The following is a 26876-nucleotide window of genomic DNA, read 5'->3' as shown; positions in this document are numbered from 1 at the left end:
GGGGGAGATTTATCAAAAACTGTACAGAGGAAGAGTAGTGCAGTTGCCCATGGCAACCAATCAGATTGCTTGTTTAAAAAAATGAAAGGAGCGATCTTCCTCTACATAGGTTTTGATTAATCTCCCCCCTTGTGTTTTTTCTTGCATTTTTGCTGGTGTGTGGAAACAAACATTTTTGTACCCTGTGTGCATTTTTTTCACTGCCTTCAGGTACTACTCCATGGGTCAGATGCAGATGTATATACATATACAGGGTGCAGAGCATCACTACTTACCTCCGCCCGCTGTATAGTATACAGGGGGCATAGTGTATCCATGTATACTATACAGGAGCCCAGCAAGGAAAGAGTTAACACACACTGCTGCTGAGCAGTTCTGAGTTAAATCTTTGTGCGCTCTCCTGTATATACAGCCATCTATAGATGACTCTATATACAGGATACAGTAGGCAGACAAGAACAATTGGATGCTCCCTGTTACACACTGCAGTATGGGCACACTCCCCAGGTGAGATCGCAAATGATGTCCTAACTTTTTTTTTCTCATTTCAGATACGTGAATGGGGAGGACTACGTCAGATTCAGTGTATTGCGATGATGACCAGCTTTTTTTTTTAACGTCAATAAAAGGTTTAATGAGGGCTGTGTGGTGAGTGTTTATTTTTTTTTAACTACATTTTTTTTTCAATGTGTCGTGTTTTTGTTATTGAATTTTTCAGGCTTAGTAGTGGAAGCTGTCTTGTAGACGGAATCTATTACTAAGCCGGGCTTACCGTTAGCCACAAAAACAGCTAGTGCTAACCCCCAATTATTACCCCGTTACCCACCGCCACAGGGTTGCCGGGAAGAGCCAGTACCAACAGGCCTGGAGTGTCAAAAATAGCGCTCCTGGGCCTAGGCGGTAACAGGCTGGGGTTATTTAGGTTGGGGAGAGCCAGTAACAATGGTCCTCACCCACCCTGGTAACGTCAGGCTGTTGCTGATTGGTTGGTATCTGACTGACACTGAAAATATGGGGAACCACACACTTTTTTTTATTACAAAAAAAACAACAACACATAGGGTTCCCCATATTTTCAGTGTCAGTCAGACACCAACCAATCAGCAACAGCCTGACGTTATCAGGATGGGCGAGGACCATTGTTACTGGCCCTTACCAGCCTAAATAACCCCAGCCTGTTACCGCCTAGGCCAAGGAGTGCTATTTTTGACGCTCCGGGCCTGTTGGTACCGGCTCTTCCTGGCACCCCTGTGGTGGTGAGTACCGGGGTAATAATTGGGGGTTAACGCTAAGCCCAGCTTAGTAATAGATTCCGTCTACAAGACGGCTTCCACTACTAAGCCTGAAATTTTAATTATAAAAAACACAACACATTAAATGAAAAATGTATTTAAAAAAACACTCCCCCACAGCCCTCGTTAACACTTTTATTGACATTAAAAAACGCTGGTCATCGTCACAGTCCACCGAATCTCAGGTAGTCCTCCGCATTTACGTATCTGAAATGACAAGAAAATAAAAACACGAAAAATGGTTTAGTACATTTTTGGTGCTCTCCCCTGGGGAGAGTGCAAATAATGCAGTGTGTTCCTAAAGAGGGAGCCTCCAATTGTTGCTAAACTACAACTCCCATCATGGGGGCTGTAGGTAAACAACAGCTGGAGTCTCCCTGTTTGGGAACACACTGCCAAAAAGGCTCTGTTCCCTTTATGCAAAACGCATAATGAGAACAGAGCCATATTTACCACCCTGGCTTCAGGCCTGGACTGTGAAGCTCCGCCCCCTAATGATGTCATCACTAGGGGGCAGGGGCAGAGAAGTTGCAAGGGGTCTCAAGAGTGAGACCGCTGAGATCTGTCAGTCTGCCCTTGGACTACTACTCCCATCATGGGACATTTTGTGTCCCATGATGGGAGTAGTTGTAGTACCGCAGTGCTGAGGGATGGCTCTTGCACATCCCCCAGCTGCGAAACTGTATTGTGACTCTTAGGACTACTACTCCCATCATGGACAGACTCTGTCAAAGATGGGAGTTGTAGTCCTTGGGTTGAAGGACAGATTGCAGCAGGTCATTCTCCAGAGACCCGCTGCGATCTGCATTTATTAACTTAAAAACACTGCACTCCCCGCCCCCTCCTGTATACAGATGTCAAGATTCATAATCCCTGCCGCCGGGAGACCGGAGCTCTGATTGGTGGAAAGCTATTCACCCCTATAAACCAATCAGAGCTCCTGTCTTCTGGCGGGGATTATGAATTGTGACAGGTCTATACAGGGGAGCGAGTGGAGCCGCTTCTACAGTATATAATTGTTATGTGTATTTCCCCACCACAGACTAATAGTGACCCCCTGTAAAGTGAGCGCTGGGACCGCTGTGTGATTGACACACAGGTCCCCAGCGCAAGTGTCCGGGCCCCACTGACCTTTATATGTTATAAATCTTCATGATACACACTGCCCGTCCTCCTCTTCTTTCTTCTGATACCGGAGACGCGCGGCTTCTGCTTTCACTATAGTCAGAGCGCCCCCCGCCGATGTCTGGCCCCAGCCCTGTGCAGTGTGGAGGCAGGGAGGGAACGCTCTGTCTATAGACTATGATACAGAAGCCGCTCGTCTCCGGCATCAGAATAATGAAGAGGAGGACGAGCAGTGTGTATCATGAAGATTTACAACATGTAAAGGTCAGTGGGGCCGGACACTCGCGCTGAAGACCTGTCAATCACACAGCGGTCCCAGCGCTCACTATAGAAGGAGTCAGTATTAGTCTGGGGGAGGGGGGGGGGGGGTACAGTGCACATAACAATTATATACTGTAGAAGCGGCTCCACTCACTCCCCTGTATAGACCTGTCACAATTCATAATCCCCGCCAGAAGACAGGAGCTCTGATTGGTGAATAGTGGTGAATAGCTTTACACCAATCAGAGCTCCTGTCTCCCGGCGGCGGGGATTATGAATCGTGACATCTGCATACGGGAGTCGGCGGCAGCGCAGTGGAGCCGTATGTACAGCCAGCTTTTTAAGTTAATAAATGCAGATTGCAGCGGGTCTCTGGAGAATGACCTGCTGCGATCTGTCCTTCAGCCCCAGGACTTCAACTCCCATCATGGACAGAGTCTGTCCATGATGGGAGTAGTAGTCTTAACAGTCACAATAGAGTCCTGCAGACGGGGGATGTGCGTCTCTCCGCGTGTGGTACTACAACTACTCCCATTATGGGACAGATTCTGTCCCATGATGGGAGTAGTTGTAGTACTGCAGTGCTGAGAGACGGCTCCGTCCCCCACCTGCATCTTCCACCGTCTGCCATTTTCTACGAGTCCTTGCTAGCACTCTTAGGTTAGACTACTTATCTTGCAAAAAAAAAAAGCGCAGTTGCGCAAAAAAAAACATCTACTTTTTTTTGCGCAATTCATACATACCAGTCCACTCGATTAGGTGGTGTACGGTAGACCAAACTGGTGACAACTTTAGAAAACTGTCCACCAAAAAAAACACAGCTCTATGCAAAAAAATTGCGCAAAATTTGTAGATGTGAAAAATGGTCTAAATGCAATGATACATCTCCCCCTTTGTTCTATTGCTTTGAGGCCAGGATTCCAGTGAGGTTTTTTTATGCATCATAAAAAATGTCAGAAAAACTGTCCCAGCTTTTTCCTGCGTTTTGTCAGTTTTTCTTGTGTTTTTTACTTGCGTTTTTGCTGGTGTGTGGAAACAAAAAAATGTACTAAACTTTTTTTTTTCTTTGAAATTTAGATACGTGAATGTGGAGAACTATGTCAGATTTGATGGATTGCGACGATGAACAGCGTTTAAAAAAAATATAAATAAAAGGGTTAACGAGGGCTGAGGGGGGGGGAGTGTTTTTTTAAATCGATTTTTTTTCAATGTGTTGTGTCTTTTATAATTGAATTTTCAGGCTTAGTAGTGGAAGGCGTCTAGTAGACAGAATCCATTACCAAGCCGGGGCTTAGCGTTAGCCCCAAAAACAGCTAGCGCTAACCTCCAAATATTACCCCGGTACCCACCGCCACTGGGATGCCGGGAGGAGCCGGTACCAACAGGCCCGGAGCGTCAAAAATGGTGCTCCTGGGCATAGACGGTAACAGGCTGGCGTTATTTGAGCTGGGGAGGGCCAGTAACAATGGTCCTCACCCACCCTGGTAACGTCAGGCTGTTGCTGCTTGGTTGGTATCTGGCTGATACTGAAAAAACTTAGGGAACCACACCCTTTTTTAAATTTATTTATTTATAAAAAAAAACAAAAACACATAGGGTTCCCATTATTTTCAGTATCAGCACAAGACCAACCAAACAGCAACAGCCTAACGTTATCAGGGTGGGCGAGGACCATTGTTACTGGCCCTCCCCAGCCTAAGTAACGCCAGCCTGTTACCGCCTAGGCCCAGGAGCACCATTTTTGACGCTCCGGGCCTGTTGGTACCGGCTCTTCCCGGCACCCCTGTGGCGGTGGGTACCGGGGTAATAATTGGGGGTTAGCGCTAGCTGTTTTTGGGGCTTAACGCTAAGCCCTGGCATAGTAATGGATTCCGTCTATAAGACAGCTTCCACTACTAACCCTGAAAATTCAATTATAAAAAACACAGACACATTGAAAAAAATGTATTTAAAAAAACACTCCCCCACAGCACTTGTTAACCATTTTATTGAAATAATAAAAATAAAAAACCGCTGGTCATCGTCGCAGTCCACCGAATCCGACGTAGTCCTCCGCATTCACGTATCTGAAATGAGAAGAAAAGAAAAACAAGAAATATGGGTTAGTACATTTTTTTTATGCAGCGTGTTCATAATAAGGGAGTCTCCAATTGTTGCTGAACTACAACTCCCATCATGGGGGGCTGTAGTTAAGCAACAGCTGGAGGCACACTGGTTGCAAAACACTGAGAGTTTGTTACTTAACTCAGTGTTACCCAACCCGTGCACCTCCAGCTGTTGCAAAACTACAACTTCCAGCATGTACAGTTTGTCTGTGCATGCTGGGAGTTATAGTTTTGCAACAGCTGGAGGCATACAGGTAGGGAAACACTGAGTTAGGAAACAGACAATGTTTCCCAACCAGTGTGCCTCCAGTTGTTGCAAAACTACAACTCCCAGCATGCCCAAGCAGCCGAAGGGCATGCTGAGAGTTGTAGTTTTGCAACAACTGGAGGAGAACAGTTTGGAGACCACTGTGTAGTGGTGTCCAAACCGTAGTCCTCCAGCTGTTGCAAAACTACAACTCTCAGCATGTCCAGACTGCCAAGGCATGCTGGGAATTGTAGGTCGGCAACATCTGAAGGACCAATGTTACAGAACTACAACTCCCAGCATGCCTGGACTGTCTGGACATGCTGGGAGTTGTAGTTTTGCAACATCTGGAAAAGCACAGATTGGAGACCACTGTACAGTGGTCTCCAAACTGCGGCCCTCCAGATGTTGCAAAACTACAACTCTCAGCATGCTGGGAGTTGTAGTTTTTAAACTACCAGAAGCAGCAGTGAAGAGCTTCACTGCTGCCTCTGATGCAGATGCAGCCGCCGTCAAACCGTGTGCCTCCAGCTGTTTGGTAAGTGTCGCGGTCCCCGCCGCAGCTCTCGGCGTCATCTTCCCCTGCTGTGCCCGGACCTCTAGCGGCGGGCAGAGCAGGGGAAATGAACTTTACCCCCCAGTCAGCTCATTCCCTGTGATTGGTCCACAGGGACCAATCACAGTGATCGCTGACCAGGACAGTCGACAGATGGTCCTGGGGGGTGTTGCAGAAGTTGTCCCCTGCTGGAAACAGGGGGCTTCTGCCAGTTAACCCATGCGATGCCGCGCATCGCCGGGTTAACTGAATGCCATTTATAAACGCGGATCACAGCAGATCTCCAGAATGATCTGCTGCGATCCGCATTTAAATTAAAAAGCCGGTGGTACATGCGTCTACATCGTGCTGCCACCGGCTTCTATATACAGTACACTGTCATAATTCATAATCCCCGCAGGGAGAAGGGAGCTCTGATTGGTGGATAGCTATTGACCAATCAGAGCTCTCCTCTCCCGGCGGCGGCGATTATGAATTATGACAGTGTATATAGAAGCCGGTGGCAGTGCGATGTAGCCGCATGTACCACCGACTTCTTTAGTTAATAAATGCGGATCGCAGCGGGTCTCTGGATAATGACCCAGTGCGATCTGCACCTCAGCCCCTGGACTACAACTCCCATCATGGGAAGAGTCTTTCCATGATGAGAGTAGTAGTTCTAAATGTCCCGCAGCCGGGGGATGTGCAAGTGCCATCCCTCAGCGTTGCGGAACTACAACTATTCCCATCATGGGACAGACTCTGTCCCATGATGTGAGTAGTAGTCCAAGGGCAGAGGGGCAGATCGCAGCAGATCATTCTCCAGAGACCCGCTGCGATCCGCATTTATTAACTATACAAGCCGGCGGTACATGCGTCTACACTGCACTGCCCGCCAGCTCCTATATACAGCTCTTACAAGTCATAATCCTCGCCGGGAGAGGGGAGCTCTGATTAGTTAATAGCTATCCAACAATCAGAGCTCCCCTCTCCCAGCGGAGGGGATTATGAATTATGACAGTGTATATAGAAGCCGGTGGCAGCATGTACCGCCGACTTTTACGGTTAATAAATGCGGATCACAGCGGGTCTCTAGAGAATGACCCGGTGCGATCTGCACCTCAGCCTCTGGACTATAACTCCTATCATAGGCAGAGTCTGTCCCATGATGGGAGTAGCAGTCCTTGCTGTGCCAAAATAGACACTTTTGGTAAGTGTCCTCCGAGGTGGTGTATATTTGCGCAAGAAAATGGCGCTTGCGCATTTTTTTGCACAAAAAAAAAAAAAACAACGTAGTTAGTAAATTAATTCTACAGTAGAAAATGCTCTATGAATTAACCGTAGACAAGGGGATGAAAAGTTCTATTAAAATTTGCGCAAAAAAATCACTTGCGCTTTTTTTTGCCCAAAAAATAGAGACAAAATAGCTCTATATACAATGATAAATTCCCCCCACTGCCCCTTTATACACACATGGCCATCATACACATACACTGCTTCTATATACACATACACTGCCACTATATAGACACACACTGCCATCATACACACATATACAGCCACTATATACATATACACTGCCACTGTATATACACACACTGCCATCATACACACATACACTGCCTCTATATACACACACTGCCCCTTTATACACACATGGCCATCATACACATACACAGCTGCTATATACACACACTGACCCTTTATACACACATGGCCATCATAGACATACACAGCTTCTATATACACACACAGCTTCTATATACACATACACTGCCATCATACACACATACACAGCTTCTATATGCATATACACTGCCATTATACACACATATACAGCCACTATATACACATACACTGCCACTGTATATACACACACAGCCATCATAAATATATACACTGCTCCTTTATACACACATGGCCATCATACACATACACAGCTGCTATATACACACACTGCCCCTTTATACACACATGGCCATCATACACATACACAGCTTCTATATACACACACAGCTTCTATATACACATACACTGCCATCATACACACATATACAGCCACTATATACACATACACTACCACTGTATATACACACACATCCATCATAAATATATACACTGCCTCTTTATACACACACTGCCCCTTTATACACACATGGACATCATACACATACACAACTTCTATATACACACACTGCCCCTTTATACACACATGGCCATCATACACATACACAGCTTGTATATACACATACACTGCCATTATATAGACACACACTGCCATCATACACACATACACTGCCTCTATATACACACACTGCCCCTTTATACACACATGGCCATCATACATATACACAGCTTCTATATGCATATACACTGCCACTATATAGACACACACTGCCATCATACACACATACACTGCCTCTATATACACACACTGCCCCTTTATACACACACAGCCATCATACACATACACAGCTTCTATATACACACACTGCCACTATATACACATATGGCCATCATACACATACACAGCTTCTATATACACACACAGCTTCTATATACACATACACTGCCATCATACACACATATACAGCCACTATATACATATACGCTGCCACTGTATATACACACACAGCCATCATAAATATATACACTGCCTCTATATACACACACAGCCCCTTTATACACACATGGCCATCATCCACATACACAGCTGCTATATACACACACTGCCTCTTTATACACACATGGCCATCATACACATACACAGCTTCTATATACACACACAGCTTCCTTATACACATACACTGCCATCATACACACATATACAGCCACTATATACATATACGCTGCCACTGTATATACACACACAGCCATCATAAATATATACACTGCCTCTATATACACACACAGCCCCTTTATACACACATGGCCATCATCCACATACACAGCTGCTATATACACACACTGCCTCTTTATACACACATGGCCATCATACACATACACAGCTTCTATATACACATACACTGCCACTATAGACACACACTGCCATCATACACACATATACAGCCACTATATACACATACACTGCCCCTGTATATACACACACATCCATCGTAAATATATACACTGCCTCTATATACACACACTGCCTCTTTATACACACATGGACATCATACACAGCTTCTATATACACACACTGCCCCTTTATACACACACAGCCATCATACACATACACAGCTTCTATATACACACACTGCCACTATATACACATATGGCCATCATACACATACACAGCTTCTATATACACACACTGCCCCTTTATACACACATGGCCATTATACACATACACAGCTTCTATATACACACACTGCCCCTTTATAGACACATGGCCATCATACACACATACACAGCTTCTATATGCATATACACTGCCATCATACACACATATACAGCCACTATATACACATACATTGCCACTGTATATATACACACACATCCATCATAAATATATACACTGCCTCTATATACACACACTGCCCCTTTATACACACATGGCCATCATACACATACACAGCTTCTATATGCATATACACTGCCACTATATAGACACACACTGCCATCATACACACATATACAGCCACTATATACACATACACTGCCACTGTATATACACACACAGCCATCATAAATATATACACTGCCCCTATATACACACACTGCCCCTTTATACACACATGGCCATCATACACACATACACAGCTTCTATATACACACACTGCCCCTTTATACACACATGGCCATCATACAAATACACAGCTTCTATATGCATATACACTGCCACTATATAGACACACACTGCCATCATACACACATATACAGCCACTAAATACACATACACTGCTACTGTATATACACACACAGCCATCATAAATATATACACTGCCTCTATATACACACACTGCCCCTTTATACACACATGGCCATCATACACATACACAGCTGCTATATACACACACTGCCCCTTTATACACACATGGCCATCATACACATACACAGCTTCGATATACACACACAGCTTCTATATACACATACACTGCCATCATACACACATATACAGCCACTATATACACATACACTGCCACTGTATATACACATACATCCATCGTAAATATATACACTGCCTCTATATACACACACTGCCCCTTTATACACACATGGCCATCATACACATACACAGCTTCTATATACACATACTGCCACTATATACACATATGGCCATCATACACATACACAGCTTCTATATACACACACTGCCCCTTTATACACACATTGCCATCATACACACACACATACACAGCTTCTATATGCATATACACTGCCATCATACACAGATATACAGCCACTATATACACATACACTGCCACTGTATATACACACAGCCATCATACATATATACACTGCTCCTATATACACACACTGCCCCTTAATACACACATGGACATCATACACATACACAGCTTCTATATACACACACTGCCCCTTTATATACACATGACCATCATACACACATACACAGCTTCTATATGCATATACACTGCCACTATATAGACACACACTGCCATCATACACACATATACAGCCACTATATACATATACACTGCCACTGTATAAACACACACAGCCATCATAAATATATACACTGCCTCTATATACATATGGCCATGATACACAGCTTCTATATACACACACTGCCTCTTTATACACATATGGCCATCATACACACATACACAGCTTCTATATGCATATACACTGCCACTATATAGACACACACTGCCATCATACACACATATACAGCCACTATATACATATACACTGCCACTGTATATACACACACAGCCATCATAAATATATACACTGCCATCATACGCACATATACAGCCACTATATACACACACTGCCCCTGCATATACACACACAGCCATCATAAATATATACACTGCCTCTATATACACACACTGCCCCTTTATACACACATGGCCCTCATACACACATACACAGCTTCTATATGCATATACACTGCCACTATATAGATACACACTGCCATCATACACACATATACAGCCACTATATACACATACACTGCCACTGTATATACACACACAGCCATCATAAATATATACACTGCCTCTATGTACACACACTGCCCCTTTATACACACATGGCCATCATACATACACATACACAGCTGCTATATACACACACTGCCCCTTTATACACACATGGCCATCATACACATACACAGCTTCTATATACACACACAGCTTCTATATGCATATACACTGCCACTATAAAGACACACACTGCCATCATACACACATATACAGCCACTATACACACACACTGCCCCTGCATATACACACACAGCCATCATAAATATATACACTGCCTCTATATACACACACTGCCCCTTTATACACACATGGCCCTCATACACACATACACAGCTTCTATATGCATATACACTGCCACTATATAGATGCACACTGCCATCATACACACATATACAGCCACTATATACACATACGCTGCCACTGTATATACACACACAGTCATCATAAATATATACAATGCCTCTATATACACACACTGCCCCTTTATACACACATGGCCATCATACATACACATACACAGCTGCTATATACACACACTGCCCCTTTATACACACATGGCCATCATACACATACACAGCTTCTATATACACACACAGCTTCTATATACACATACACTGCCATCATACACACATATACAGCCACTATATACACATACACTGCCACTGTATATACACACACATCCATCATAAATATATACACTGCCTCTATATACACACATTGCCCCTTTATACACACATGGACATCATACACATACACAACTTCTATATACACACACTGCCCCTTTATACACACATGGCCATCATACACATACACAGCTTCTATATACACATACACTGCCACTATATAGACACACACTGCCATCATACACACATATACAGCCACTATATACACATACACTGCCCCTGTATATACACACACATCCATCGTAAATATATACACTGCCTCTATATACACACACTGCCCCTTTATACACACATGGCCATCATACACATACACAACTTCTATATACACACACTGCCCCTTTATACACACATGGCCATCATACACACATACACAGCTTCTATATGCATATACACTGCCATCATACACACATATACAGCCACTATATACACATACACTGCCACTGTATATACACACACACCCATCATAAATATATACACTACCTCTATACACACACACACTGCCCCTTTATACACACATGGACATCATACACATACACAACTTCTATATACACACACTGCCCCTTTATACACACATGGCCATCATACACATACACAGCTTCTATATACACACACAGCTTCTATATACACATACACTGCCATCATACACACATATACAGCCACTATATACACATACACTGCCACTGTATATACACACACAGCCATCATAAATATATACACTGCCTCTATATACACACACTGCCCCTTTATACACACATGGACATCATACACATACACAACTTCTATATACACACACTGCCCCTTTATACACACATGACCATTATACACACATACACAGCTTCTATATGCATATACACTGCCACTATATAGACACACACTGCCATCATACACACATATACAGCCACTATATACACATACACTGCCACTGTATAAACACACACAGCCATCATAAATATATACACTGCCTCTCTATACACATGGCCATCATACACAGCTTCTATATACACACACTGCCTCTTTATACACACATGGCCATCATACACACATACACAGCTTCTATATGCATATACACTGCCACTATATAGACACACACTGCCATCATACACACATATACAGCCACTATATACACATACACTGCCACTGTATAAACACACACAGCCATCATAAATATATACACTCCCTCTCTATACACATGGCCATCATACACAGCTTCTATATACACACACTGCCTCTTTATACACACATGGCCATCATACACACATACACAGCTTCTATATGCATATACACTGCCACTATATAGACACACACTGCCATCATACACACATATACAGCCACTATATACACACACTGCACCTGTATATACACACACAGCCATCATAAATATATACACTGCCTCTATATACACACACTGCCCCTTTATACACACATGGCCCTCATACACACATACACAGCTTCTATATGCATATACACTGCCACTATATAGACACACACTGCCATCATACACACATATACAGCCACTATATACACATACACTGCCCAAGGGCGGATCCAGAGTCGAGTCTCGGGGGGGGCACTATTAGAGTATTTTGTGTTGGCGGACAGAAAAAAAGATTACAGAACTTACAATATTATTAAATGTATCATACAGTCCTAACCTTGTTTAAGACTTTTTGGCCATGCTCACATGTCAGAATAATAATCAAATATAGCAATTGCCACAGAATGGGAAAGTGCTAAAGACATTTTTACCATTTAAAACTACAGCTCCCAGTATGACCTAAGCAGTGGTGAGGGGATGCTGGGAGTTGTTGTTTCACCCATCATAACTGCACAACTTACAAGTAACTCCAGCTCTGATGGGACATAGTGAGGAGAATACACAATGATATCAGTGATTACAGGTGACCTCATCCCTATAGTGAGGAGAAAACACAATGATATCAGTGACTACAGGTGACGTCTTCTCTATAGTGAGGAGAAAACACAATAATATCAGTGACTACAGGTGATGTCTTCTCTATAGTGAGGAGAATACACAATGATATCAGTGACTACAGGTGACGTCTTCTCTATAGTGAGGAGAATACACAGTAATATCAGTGACTACAGGTGACGTCTTATCATTGTATATTCTCCTCACTATAGAGAAGACGTCACCTGTAGTCACTGATATCATTGTGTATTCTCCACACTATAGAGAAGACGTCACCTGTAGTCACTGATATCATTGTGTATTCTCCTCACTATAGAGAAGACGTCACCTGTAATCACTGATATCATTGTGTATTCTCCTCACTATAGAGAAGATGTCGCCTGTAATCACTGATATCATTGTGTATTCTCACTATAGAGAAGACGTCACCTGTAATCACTGATATCATTGTGTATTCTCCTCACTATAGAGATCAGTGATTACAGGTGACGTCTTCTCTATTGTGAGGAGAATACACAATGATATCAGTGATTACAGGTGACGTCTTCTCTATAGTCTTTCCTTATCTAATTCAGCTGGTACATACCGCCAGGATTTCTTCCAGCTAAATCTTCTCTCTGCAGAACTTGATGCCCAGACGTCTCCTCACTATGTCAGCGCATTCTGATCCTCTATATGAAAACAATAATTATTATAATACTGCCAAACACTGTATTCTTTGAATATAATACTGGCACACACCCTCTGAATATAATTCTGACACACTGTACCCCCTGAATATACAACACACTGTACCTTTTGAATATAATACCGCCATACACTGTACCCTCTGAATATAATACTATCACACACTGCACCCTCTGAATATAATGCTATCACACACTGTGCCCTCTAAATATACTACCACACACTGCACCCTCTGAATATAATACTACCACACACTGCACCCTCTGAATATAATACTACCACACACTGTGCCCTCTAAATTTAATACTACCAAACACTGCACCCTCTGAATATAATACTAACACACACTGTGCCCTCTAAATCTAATACTACCACACTCTCTGAAAATAACTTGCTGTGCAGTGCACCCTCTGAGTAAAATACCGTAATGTATTGTGGCCCCTAAAAAATGTACCACCCCAGAAATTCTTCATAATATACACTATACTTCTGAAAGGCAAAACACTCTGTGCCTTCACATATAGTAATAATGCCCCATCTTGTGCCCCTACATATAATAATTATGACTCGTCCTGTTCCCCCCCCACATAATAATGCCCTCTGTGCTGTGCCCCTCACATATAATGCTCCTGTCATGTGCCCCACACATTTAATGCCCCCTGTGCTGTGCCCTTCACATATAATGCCCCCATTCTTTGCCCCTCACATATAATGCCTCCATCATGTGCCCCTCATATATAAAGCCCCCATCATGCGTCTCGCACACATAATGCCCCCATCATGCGTCCCGCACATATAATGCCCCCTGTGCTGTGCCCCTCACATATAATGCCCCCATCATGCGCCCCTCACATATAATGCCCCCTGTGCTGTGCCCTTCACATATAAAGCGCCATGTCCTGTCCCCTCAGGGGGCATTATATGTGAGGGGCACAGCACAGGGGGCATTATATGTTTGGAGCACATGACAGGAACATTATATGTGAGGGGCACAGCACAGGGGGCATTATATGTGAGGGGCGCATGATGGGGGCATTATATGTGAGGGGCACAGCACAGGGGGCATTATATGTGAGGGGCAAAGAATGGGGGCATTATATGTGAGGGGCACATGACAGGAGCATTATATGTGAGGGGCACAGCACAGGGGGCATTATATGTGAGGGGCGCATGATGGGGGCATTATATGTGAAGGGCACAGCACAGGGGGCATTCTATATGAGGGGCGCATGATGGGGGCATTATATGTGAGGGGCAAAGAATGGGGGCATTATATGTGAGGGGCACATGACAGGAGCATTATATGTGAGGGGCACAGCACAGGGGGCATTATATGTGAGGGTCGCATGATGGGGGCATTATATATGAGGGGCGCATGATGGGGAATTATATGTGAGGGGCACAGCACAGGGGGCATTATATGTGTGGGACACAGCACAGGGGGCAATATATGTGAGGGGAACAGCACAGGGGGCAATATATGTGAGGGGCACAGCACAGGGGGCATTATAAGTGTGGGGCACAGAACAGGGGGCATTATATGATATAATGCCCCCCTGTCCTGTGCCCCACACATATAATGCCCCCTGTGCTGTGCCCCACACATATAATGCCCCCTGGGCTGTGCCCCACACATATAATTTATATGTGTGGCACAGCACAGGGGGCATTATATGTGAGGGGCACAGCACAGGGGGCATTATATGTGAGGGGCACAGGACAGGGGGGCATTATATCAAATAATGCCCCCCTGTGCTGTGCCCCACACATATAATGCCCCCTGTGCTGTGTGCCCCACACATATAATTTATATGTGTGGCACAGCACAGGGGGCATTATATGTGAGGGGCGCATGATGGGGGCATTATATGTGAAGGGCACAGCACAGGGGGCATTATATATGAGGGACGCATGATGGGGGCATTATATGTGAGGGGCAAAGAATGGGGGCATTATATGTGAGGGGCACATGACAGGACCATTATCTGTGAGGGGCACAGCACAGAGGGCATTATATGTGAGGGGCGCATGATGGGGGCATTATATGTGAGGGGCACAGCACAGGGGGCATTATATGTGAGGGGCACAGCACAGGGGGCAATATATGTGAGGGGAACAGCACAGGGGGCAATATATGTGAGGGGCACAGCACAGGGGGCATTATAAGTGTGGGGCACAGAACAGGGGGCAATATATGATATAATGCCCCCCTGTCCTGTGCCCCACACATATAATGCCCCCTGTGCTGTGCCCCACACATATAATGCCCCCTGTGCTGTGCCCCACACATATAATTTACATGTGTGGCACAGCACAGGGGACATTATATGTGAGGGGCACAGCACAGGGGGCATTATATGTGAGGGGCACAGCACAGGGGGGCATTATATCATATAATGCCCCCTGTGCTGTGCCCCACACATATAATGCCCCCTGTGCTGTGCCCCACACATATAATTTATATGTGTGGCACAGCACAGGGGGCATTATATGTGAGGGGCACAGCACAGGGGGCATTATATGTGAGGGGCACAGGAAAGGGGGGCATTATATCATATAATGCCCCCCTGTGCTGTGTCCCACACATATAATGCCCCCTGTGCTGTGTGCCCCACACATATAATTTATATGTGTGGCACAGCACAGGGGGCATTATGTGAGGGGAACAGCACAGGGGACATTATATGTGAAGGGCACAGGACAGGGGGGCATTATAAGTGTGGGGTACAGAACAGGGGGCATTATATGATATAATGCCCCCCTGTCCTGTGCCCCACACATATAATGCCCCCTGTGCTGTGCCCCACACATATAATGCCCCCTGTGCTGTGCCCCACACATATAATTTATATGTGTGGCACAGCACAGGGGGCATTATATGTGAGGGGCACAGCACAGGGGGCATTATATGTGAGGGGCACAGGACAGGGGGGCATTATATCATATAATGCCCCCCTGTGCTGTGCCCCACACATATAATGCCCCCTGTGCTGTGTGCCCCACACATATAATTTATATGTGTGGCACAGCACAGGGGGCATTATATGTGAGGGGCGCATGATGGGGGCATTATATGTGAAGGGCACAGCACAGGGGGCATTATATATGAGGGGCGCATGATGGGGGCATTATATGTGAGGGGCAAAGAATGGGGGCATTATATGTGAGGGGCACATGACAGGAGCATTATCTGTGAGGGGCACAGCACAGGGGGCAATATATGTGAGGGGAACAGCACAGGGGGCAATATATGTGAGGGGCACAGCACAGGGGGCATTATAAATGTGGGGCACAGAACAGGGGGCATTCTATGATATAATGCCCCCCTGTCCTGTGCCCCACACATATAATGCCCCCTGTGCTGTGCCCCACACATATAATATATATGTGTGGCACAGCACAGTGGGCATTATATGTGAGGGGAACAGCACAGGGGGCATTATATGTGAGGGGCACAGGGCAGGGGGGCATTATATCATATAATGTCCCCCTGTGCTGTGCCCCACACATATAATGCCCCCTGTGCTGTGTGCCCCACACATATAATGTATATGTGTGGCACAGCACAGGGGACATTATATGTAAAGGGCACAGGACAGGGGGCCCCCCTGTCATGTGCTCTTCACATATAATGCCCCCTGTGCTTTGCCCTGCAGACCCTCATTAACCCCTTAAGGACCAGGCCATTTTACACCTTAGGACCAGAGTGTTTTTTGCACATCTGACCACTGTCACTTTAAACATTAATAACTCTATAATGCTTTTAGTTATCAATCTGATTCCGAGATTGTTTTTTCGTGACATATTCTACTTTAACAAAGTGGTAAAATTTTGTGGTAACTTGCATCCTTTCTTGGTGAAAAATCCCAAAATTTGATGAAAAATTTGAAAATTTTGCATTTTTCTAACTTTGAAGCTCTTTGCTTGTAAGGAAAATGGATATTCAAAATATTTTTTTATTTTATTCACATTTCCAATATGTCTACTTTATGTTTGCATCATAAAATTGACGTGTTTTTACTTTTGGAAGACACCAGAGGGCTTCAAAGTTCAGCAACAATTTTCCAATTTTTCACAAAATTTTGAACCTCGCTTTTTTTCAGAGACCAGTTCAGGTTTGAAGTGGATTTGAAGGGTCTTCCCATTAGAAATACCCCACAAATGACCCCATTATAAAAACTACACCCCCTCCCCCCCCCCCCCAAAGTATTCAAAATGACAATCAGTAAGTGTTTTAACCCTTTAGGTGTTTCACAGGAATAGCAGCAAAGTGTAGGAGAAAATTCACAATCTTTATTTTTTACACTCGCATGTTCTTGTAAACCCAATTTTTGAATTTTTACAAGGGGTAAAAGGAGAAAATGTATACTTATATTTGTAGCCCAATTTCTCTCGAGTAAGCACATACCTCATATGTCTATGTAAAGTGTTCGGCGGGCGCAGTAGAGGGCTCAGAAGCGAAGGAGCGACAAGGGGATTTTGGAGAGTACGTTTTTCAGAAATGGTTTTTGGGGGGCATGTTGCATTTAGGAAGCCCCTATGGTGCCAGAACAGCAAAAATAACCCACATGGCATACCATTTTGGAAACTAGACCCCTTGGGGAACGTAACAAGGAATAAAGTGAGCCTTAATACCCCACAGGTGTTTCACGACTTTTGCATATGTAAAAAAAATATTTTTTTTTCCACTAAAATGTGTGTTTCCCCCCAAATTTCACATTTTTGCAAGGGTTAATAGCAGAAAATACCCCCCAAAATTTGTAACCCCATCTCTTCTGAGTATGGAGGTACGCCATAAGTTGGCATGAAGTGCATTACGGGCGAACTACAATGCTCCGAAGAGAAGGAGTGATATTTGACTTTTTGAGAACAAATTTTGCTCGGGGGGCATGTCGCATTTAGGAAGCCCCTATGGTGCCAGAACAGCAAAAAAAAAACACATGGCATACCATTTTGGAAACTAGACCCCTTGAGGAATGTAACAAGGAATAAAGTGAGCCTTAATACCCCACACGTGTTTCACGACTTTTGCATATGTAAAAAAATATATATATTTTTTTCACAAAAATGTGTGTTTCCCCCCAAATTTCACATTTTTGCAAGGGTTAATAGCAGAAAATACCCCCCAAAATTTGTAACCCCATCTCTTCTGAGTATGGAGGTACCCCATAAGTGGACCTGAAGTGCACTACGTGCGAACTACAATGCATAGAAGAGGAGGAGCACCATTGAGCTTTTGGAAAGAGAATTAGTTTGGAATGGTAGTCAGGGGCCATGTGCATTTACAAAGCCCCCCGTGGTGCCAGAACAGTGGACCCCCCCCCCACATGTGACCCCATTTTGGAAACTACACCCCTCACAGAATTTAATAAGTGGTGCAGTGAGCATTTACACCCCACTGGCGTTTGACAGATCTTTGGGACAGTGGGCTGTGCAAATGGAAAATTCCATTTTTCATTTTCACGGATCACTGTTCCAAAAATTTGGCAGACACCTATGGGGCGTAAATGCTCACTGCGCCCCTTATTACATTACATGAGGGGTGTAGTTTCCAAAATGGGGTCACATATGGGGGGGGGGGTCCATTGTTCTGGTACCATGGGGGCTTTGTAAACACAAGTGGCCTTCAATTCCGGACAAATTTTCTCTTCAAAATCCCAATGGCGCTCCTTCTCTTCTGAGCATTGTAGTGCACCCATAGAGCACTTTACATCCACATATGGGGTATGCTCTTACTCAGAAGAAATTGGGTTACAAATTTTGGGGGGCTTTTTTTTATTTTCCCTTGTGAAAATGAAAAATTTAGGGTGACACCAGCATTTTAGTGAAAAAATTTTTTTTTTTCACTTTCCCATCCAACTTTAATGAAAATTTGTCAAACACATGTGGGGTGTTCAGGCTCACTATACCCCTTGTTACGTTCCGTGAGGGGTGTCGTTTCCAAAATGGGGTCACATGTCTGTATTTATTGTTTTGTGTTTATGTCAGAACCACTGTAAAATCAGCCACCCCTGTGCAAATCACCAATTTAGGCCTCAAATGTACATGGTGTGCTCTCACTCCTGAGCCTTGTTGTGCGTCCGCAGAGCATTTTACGCCCACATATGGGGTATTTCCGTACTCAGGAGAAATTGCGTTACAAATTTTGGGGGTCTTTTTTTCCTTTTACCTCCCGTGAAAATAAAAAGTAAAGGACAACACCAGCATGTTAGTGTAAAAAAAATTTTTTTTTTTTATACTAACAGGCTGGTGTAGACCCCAACTTTTCTTTTTCATAAGGGGTAAAAGGAAAAAAAGCCCCCAAAATTAGTAACGCAATTTCTCCCGAGTACGGAGATACCCCATATGTGGCACTAAACTGTTTCCTTGAAATACGACAGGGCTCCGAAGTGAGAGAGCGCCATGCGCATTTGAGGACTAAATTAGGGATTGCACAGGGGTGGACATAGGGGTATTCTACGCCAGTGATTCCCAAACAGGGTGCCTCCAGCTGTTGCTAAACTCCCAGCATGCCTGGACAGTCAGTGGCTGTCCGGAAATGCTGGGAGTTGTTGTTTTGCAACAGCTGGAGGCTCTGTTTTGGAAACACTGCCGTACAATACGTTTTTTATTTTTTATTAGGGGGACAGTGTAAGGGGGTGTATATGTTGTGTTTTACTCTTTATTATGTGTAAGTGTAGTGTAGTGTTTTTAGGGTACATTCACACTGGCGGGTTTACAGTGAATTTACCGCTATGAGTTTGCGCTGCGGTGAAAAATTTGCCACAGCCCAAACTTGAAGCAGAAAACTTACTGTAAACCCGCCAGTGTGAATGTACCCTGTACGTTCACATGGGGGGGGGGGAGGGAAACCTCCAGCTGTTTTAAAACTACAACTCCTAGCATGTACTGACAGACCGTGCATGCTGGGAGTTGTACTTTTGCAGCAGCTGGAGGCACACTGGTTGGAAAACCTTCAGTTAGGTTCTGTTACCTAACTCAGTATTTTCCAACCAGTGTGTCTCCAGCTGTTGCAAAACTTCAACTCCCAGCATGTACTGATCGCCGAAAGGCATGCTGGGAGATGTAGTTATGCAACAGCTGGAGGGATCGCAACTACAACTCCCAGCATGCAGAGACAGCTGTTTGGTGTTTAGGCTTGCTGGGAGTTTTGCAACATCTGTAGAGCTATAGTTTAGAGACCACTGCAGTGTGGTCTCCAAACTGTGGACCTCCAGATGTTGCAAAACTACAACTCCCAGCATGCCCAGACAGCAAACTGCTGTCTGGGCATGCTGGGAGTTGTAGTTTTGCAAGATCTGGAGGTGCACAGTATAGAGATCACTGTGCAGTGGTCTCAAACTGTAGACCTCCAGCTGTTGCAAAACTGCAACTCCCAGCAAGCCTAAACAGCTCTCTGGGCATGCTGGGAGTTGTAGTTTTGCAACATCTGGAGGGTTACAGTTTAGAGACCACTATAGTGGTCTCAGACTGTAGCCCTCCAGATGTTGCTAAGTAACTCACAGGCTTCCGTTGGATCCAGGGAGCTGCGTCGCGGTCCTCTTCTTCCGCCGATCGTCGCCCGCTGCCGCTGATGGGTAAGTGGATCTTCGGCGCCGGTCCCTGTCGGTTTCCCTGTTCTGCCCCGCCTATTGTGGGTGGGCAGGACGGGGGAAACCGAAAGTAAACCCCTCCGCCCCCGATCTGCTATTGGTGGTCGCGTCTAGACCACCAATAGCAGAGATAGGAGGGGTGGCAACCCTGCCACCTCACTCCTATCGCTACAGGGGGATCGTGGGTGTCTAGGACACCCCCGATCCCCCTTCTATTCCGGGTCACCATAGACCCATATGACCCGGAATCGGTGCAAATCGCAAGTGTGAATTCACTTGCGATTTGCGCCGATCGCCGACATGGGGGGGTCTAATGACCCCCCTGGGCATTTGCGCGGGGTGCCTGCTGATAGATATCAGCAGTCACCCCGGCGCGATCCCCGCCCGGCGCGCGGCGGGGACCGAAATTCCCACGGGCGTACAGGTACGCCCTTGGTCCTTAAGTACCAGGGAGCAAAGGCGTACCTGTACGCCCTTGGTCCTTAAAGGGTTAAATATTCCCTTTTCTCTGACCCCCCCTCCTAACAATGGCGCATATCCTGTTTCCCTAATCCCTGAGCATACCTTTACTTACAGTATGCAGGCCGCGGGGACGGGTCCTCCAGGTGCCGGCGCGATGATGTGACGTCATCGCCCCGGCCTTTGGTGGATCTCGTCCCCGCAGCTCACACGCTGTGTACGCACAGCGTGTGTGTAAGTTTAGTGAATGGTGGAGCCGGAGCTTACAGCTTCGGCTCCACCATGCTAGGGAGCGGGGGGGCAGCAATCTCGGGGGGGGGTTTCAATTGCCCCGTTGCCCCCCCCCCTGGATCCGCCACTGACACTGCCACTGTATATACACACACATCCATCATAAATATATACACTGCCTCTATGTACACACGTTGCCCCTTTATACACACATGGCCATCATACACATACACAACTTCTATATACACACACTGCCCCTTTATACACACATGGCCATCATACACATACACAGCTTCTATATACACATACACTGCCACTATATAGACACACACTGCCATCATACACACATACACTGCCTCTATATACACACACTGCCCCTTTATACACACATGGACATCATACACATACACAGCTTCTATATACACACACTGCCCCTTTATATACACATGGCCATCATACACATACACAGCTTCTATATACACATACACTGCCACTATATAGACACACACTGCCATCATACACACATACACTGCCTCTATATACACACACTGCCCCTTTATACACACATGGCCATCATACACATATACAGCTGCTATATACACACACTGCCACTATATAGACACACACTGCCATCATACACACATATACAGCCACTATATACACATACACTGCCACTGTATATACACACACAGCCATCATAAATATATACACTGCCCCTATATACACACACTGCCCCTTTATACACACATGGACATCATACACATACACAGCTTCTATATACACACAATGCCCCTTTATACACACATGGACATCATACACATACACAGCTTCTATATGCATATACACTGCCACTATATAGACACACACTGCCATCATACACACATATACAGCCACTATATACACATACACTGCCCCTGTATATACACACACATCCATCATAAATATATACACTGCCTCTATATACACACACACTGCCATCATACACACATATACAGCCACTATATACACATACATTGCCACTGTATATACACACACAGCCATCATAAATATATACACTGCCACTATATAGACACACACTGCCATCATACACACATATACAGCCACTATATACACATACACTGCCACTGTATATACACACACAGCCATCATAAATATATACACTGCCCCTATATACACACACTGCCCCTTTATACACACATGGCCATCATACACACATACACTGCCTCTATATACACACACTGCCCCTTTATACACACATGGACATCATACACATACACAGCTTCTATATACACACACTGCCCCTTTATATACACATGGCCATCATACACATACACAGCTTCTATATACACATACACTGCCACTATATAGACACACACTGCCATCATACACACATACACTGCCTCTATATACACACACTGCCCCTTTATACACACATGGCCATCATACACATACACAGCTGCTATATACACACACTGCCACTATATAGACACACACTGCCATCATACACACATATACAGCCACTATATACACATACACTGCCACTGTATATACACACACAGCCATCATAAATATATACACTGCCCCTATATACACACACTGCCCCTTTATACACACATGGACATCATACACATACACAGCTTCTATATACACACACTGCCCCTTTATACACACATGGACATCATACACATACACAGCTTCTATATGCATATACACTGCCACTATATAGACACACACTGCCATCATACACACATATACAGCCACTATATACACATACATTGCCACTGTATATACACACACAGCCATCATAAATATATACACTGCCACTATATAGACACACACTGCCATCATACACACATATACAGCCACTATATACACATACACTGCCACTGTATATACACACACACAGCCATCATAAATATATACACTGCCCCTATATACACACACTGCCCCTTTATACACACATGGCCATCATACACACATACACTGCCTCTATATACACACACTGCCCCTTTATACACACATGGACATCATACACATACACAGCTTCTATATACACACACTGCCCCTTTATATACACATGGCCATCATACACATACACAGCTTCTATATACACATACACTGCCACTATATAGACACACACTGCCATCATACACACATACACTGCCTCTATATACACACACTGCCCCTTTATACACACATGGCCATCATACACATACACAGCTGCTATATACACACACTGCCACTATATAGACACACACTGCCATCATACACACATATACAGCCACTATATACACATACACTGCCACTGTATATACACACACAGCCATCATAAATATATACACTGCCCCTATATACACACACTGCCCCTTTATACACACATGGACATCATACACATACACAGCTTCTATATACACACACTGCCCCTTTATACACACATGGACATCATACACATACACAGCTTCTATATGCATATACACTGCCACTATATAGACACACACTGCCATCATACACACATATACAGCCACTATATACACATACATTGCCACTGTATATACACACACAGCCATCATAAATATATACACTGTCACTATATAGACACACACTGCCATCATACACACATATACAGCCACTATATACACATACACTGCCACTGTATATACACACACAGCCATCATAAATATATACACTGCCCCTATATACACACACTGCCCCTTTATACACACATGGCCATCATACACACATACACTGCCTCTATATACACACACTGCCCCTTTATACACACATGGCCATCATACATATACACAGCTTCTATATACACAGACAGCTTCTATATACACATACACTGCCATCATACACACACATATACAGCCACTATATACACATACACTGCCACTGTATATACACACACTGCCATCATACACACATATACACATACACTGCCACTGTATATACACACACTGTCCCTTTATATACACACACACACAAACACACACTGTCCCCATACACACATACACTGCCCCCATACAAGTAAGTACCTGTGTGCAGTGTAGCAGGCTGCTCCGCTCCTCTATTGCAGGCACTGGGCAGGAAGAGGAGGGACACATGAGCTGACGTCACTGGTCAGCTGCTACTAGCAGGCCCTGCTGGTGACTGAGAGCCGCACAGGCATGTCTCATACCAACTGCAGCCCCTGCCATTTTAAAGTGACAGTGTGCTGCCCTCCGGACGGCACTCCCTCTCACTCCAGCCCCCGCTGGCCAGTCTGGGCCACAGTGTATAGTGATGCCTCCCCCCCCCCAGCCGTCAGTGAGTGACAGTCACTCACTGACTCACAAGAAAGAGTGTTGGGGCCAGCCAGGCCTCCCTGGGGGTCCGGGTCCCTTACTGGGGTACCAGTTGTACCCCCCCTGATGGCGGCCCTCCAATCAGCAAAGTCTTACCTAGCAACAATAAAAGCCAGGACTGAACCATTGACTGGGGGGTAAAATAAACTAGCAGGTCAACAGCAGCAAAATGGATGATATTAAAAGAAATGAGAGCAAGAAGACAAAGCACTTTTCTATCTTTGTTTTAATCATATAGCTACCATCTTTATCATTTTTACTGTGTTTTTGGGGCAGTTTATAGGTTCCTGTAGTAGTACAGTCCAGCTAGGCGTAGTTGCTATGACAACTGTTATGCTGCAGCAGCCATTTTAACTGCCATCCTAGAAACAGAGTGTATGAAGAAGATGCCACTTTTCTCTGTGCCCTGGTCTGATAATGTAAGGTGATTACAGATTGCGCACAGGTTTGGGCAGTGTTGGCACGGATGTGAGCGCTCCCATTACACCAAATATCTACAGTCGAGGACAGTGTTTCCCAACCAGTGTGTCTTCAGCTGTTGTAAACTACAACTTCCAGGTGCCCAAACAACAGAAGGCTGTCTGGGCATGCTGGGAGCTGTAGTTTTGCAAAAGCTGGAGATGGGTTGGAATTCCACTTATTTATTTTTTTTGAGAAAAACGCCAATTCTGCCGCATGGCGTTTTTTCAGCCACAAACGCTGTGGCCAGATGTTAGCTGTAAATCAATGAGAAATCGCTAAATTCTTATTCCACCTGGCATTTATCACTTTGGCGTTTTTTTAAATCCTTTTGGCGTTTTTTCACTCTTTTTTGGCGTTTTTCATATCGTTGCATATGGCAGCATGTTGAGCCACTGGCGTTTTTTTAGTCAAAATCGTGGCATTTTTCTCCCATAGAAGTCTATGGGAGTGAAAATACACCAAGAAAAACGATATGTGGGTTTTAACTTTGGCGTTTTTTCAGGCAGTTTTCATTCTTTTTGGACTTTAGCAATCCAAAAAAGTGATGGAGATACCTTTTTTAATAAAATTTCGTAGGGTAACATTTAAAAAAATAAAAAAGGAAGTGAAGGAAAAAATTGTATCTAACGAAATGTATCTTTTTTATAACAAAATTTTCAATAATTTTTAAGCAGGAATCAATTTATGTGGGCGAGCGGAGACCTAAAAATGTAGCCGACAGTAATAAAAATGTAGCGTGTATGTGTTTT

The 26876-nt window shown here is 44.5% G+C and overlaps 1 long non-coding RNA gene across 1 annotated transcript; it reads right to left on the bottom strand.

Annotated features, from left to right (window-relative positions):
* Positions 1 to 1337: 1337 nt before the first annotated feature.
* LOC130356521 (uncharacterized) lies at positions 1338 to 25859 on the bottom strand. The gene is made up of 3 exons (XR_008888911.1): positions 25357 to 25859; positions 13939 to 14023; positions 1338 to 1499 (listed from the first exon to the last, which is right to left on the bottom strand). It is a non-coding gene; the product is annotated as an uncharacterized LOC130356521 (long non-coding RNA).
* Between the last annotated feature and the right edge of the window lie 1017 nt (positions 25860 to 26876).

The sequence above is a fragment of the Hyla sarda genome, chromosome 2 (genome assembly GCF_029499605.1).
Source record: "Hyla sarda isolate aHylSar1 chromosome 2, aHylSar1.hap1, whole genome shotgun sequence".
Taxonomy (NCBI): Eukaryota; Metazoa; Chordata; class Amphibia; order Anura; family Hylidae; genus Hyla; species Hyla sarda.
Note: the sequence above shows the minus strand (reverse complement) of the source record. Positions and strands in the feature narration are given on the sequence as shown.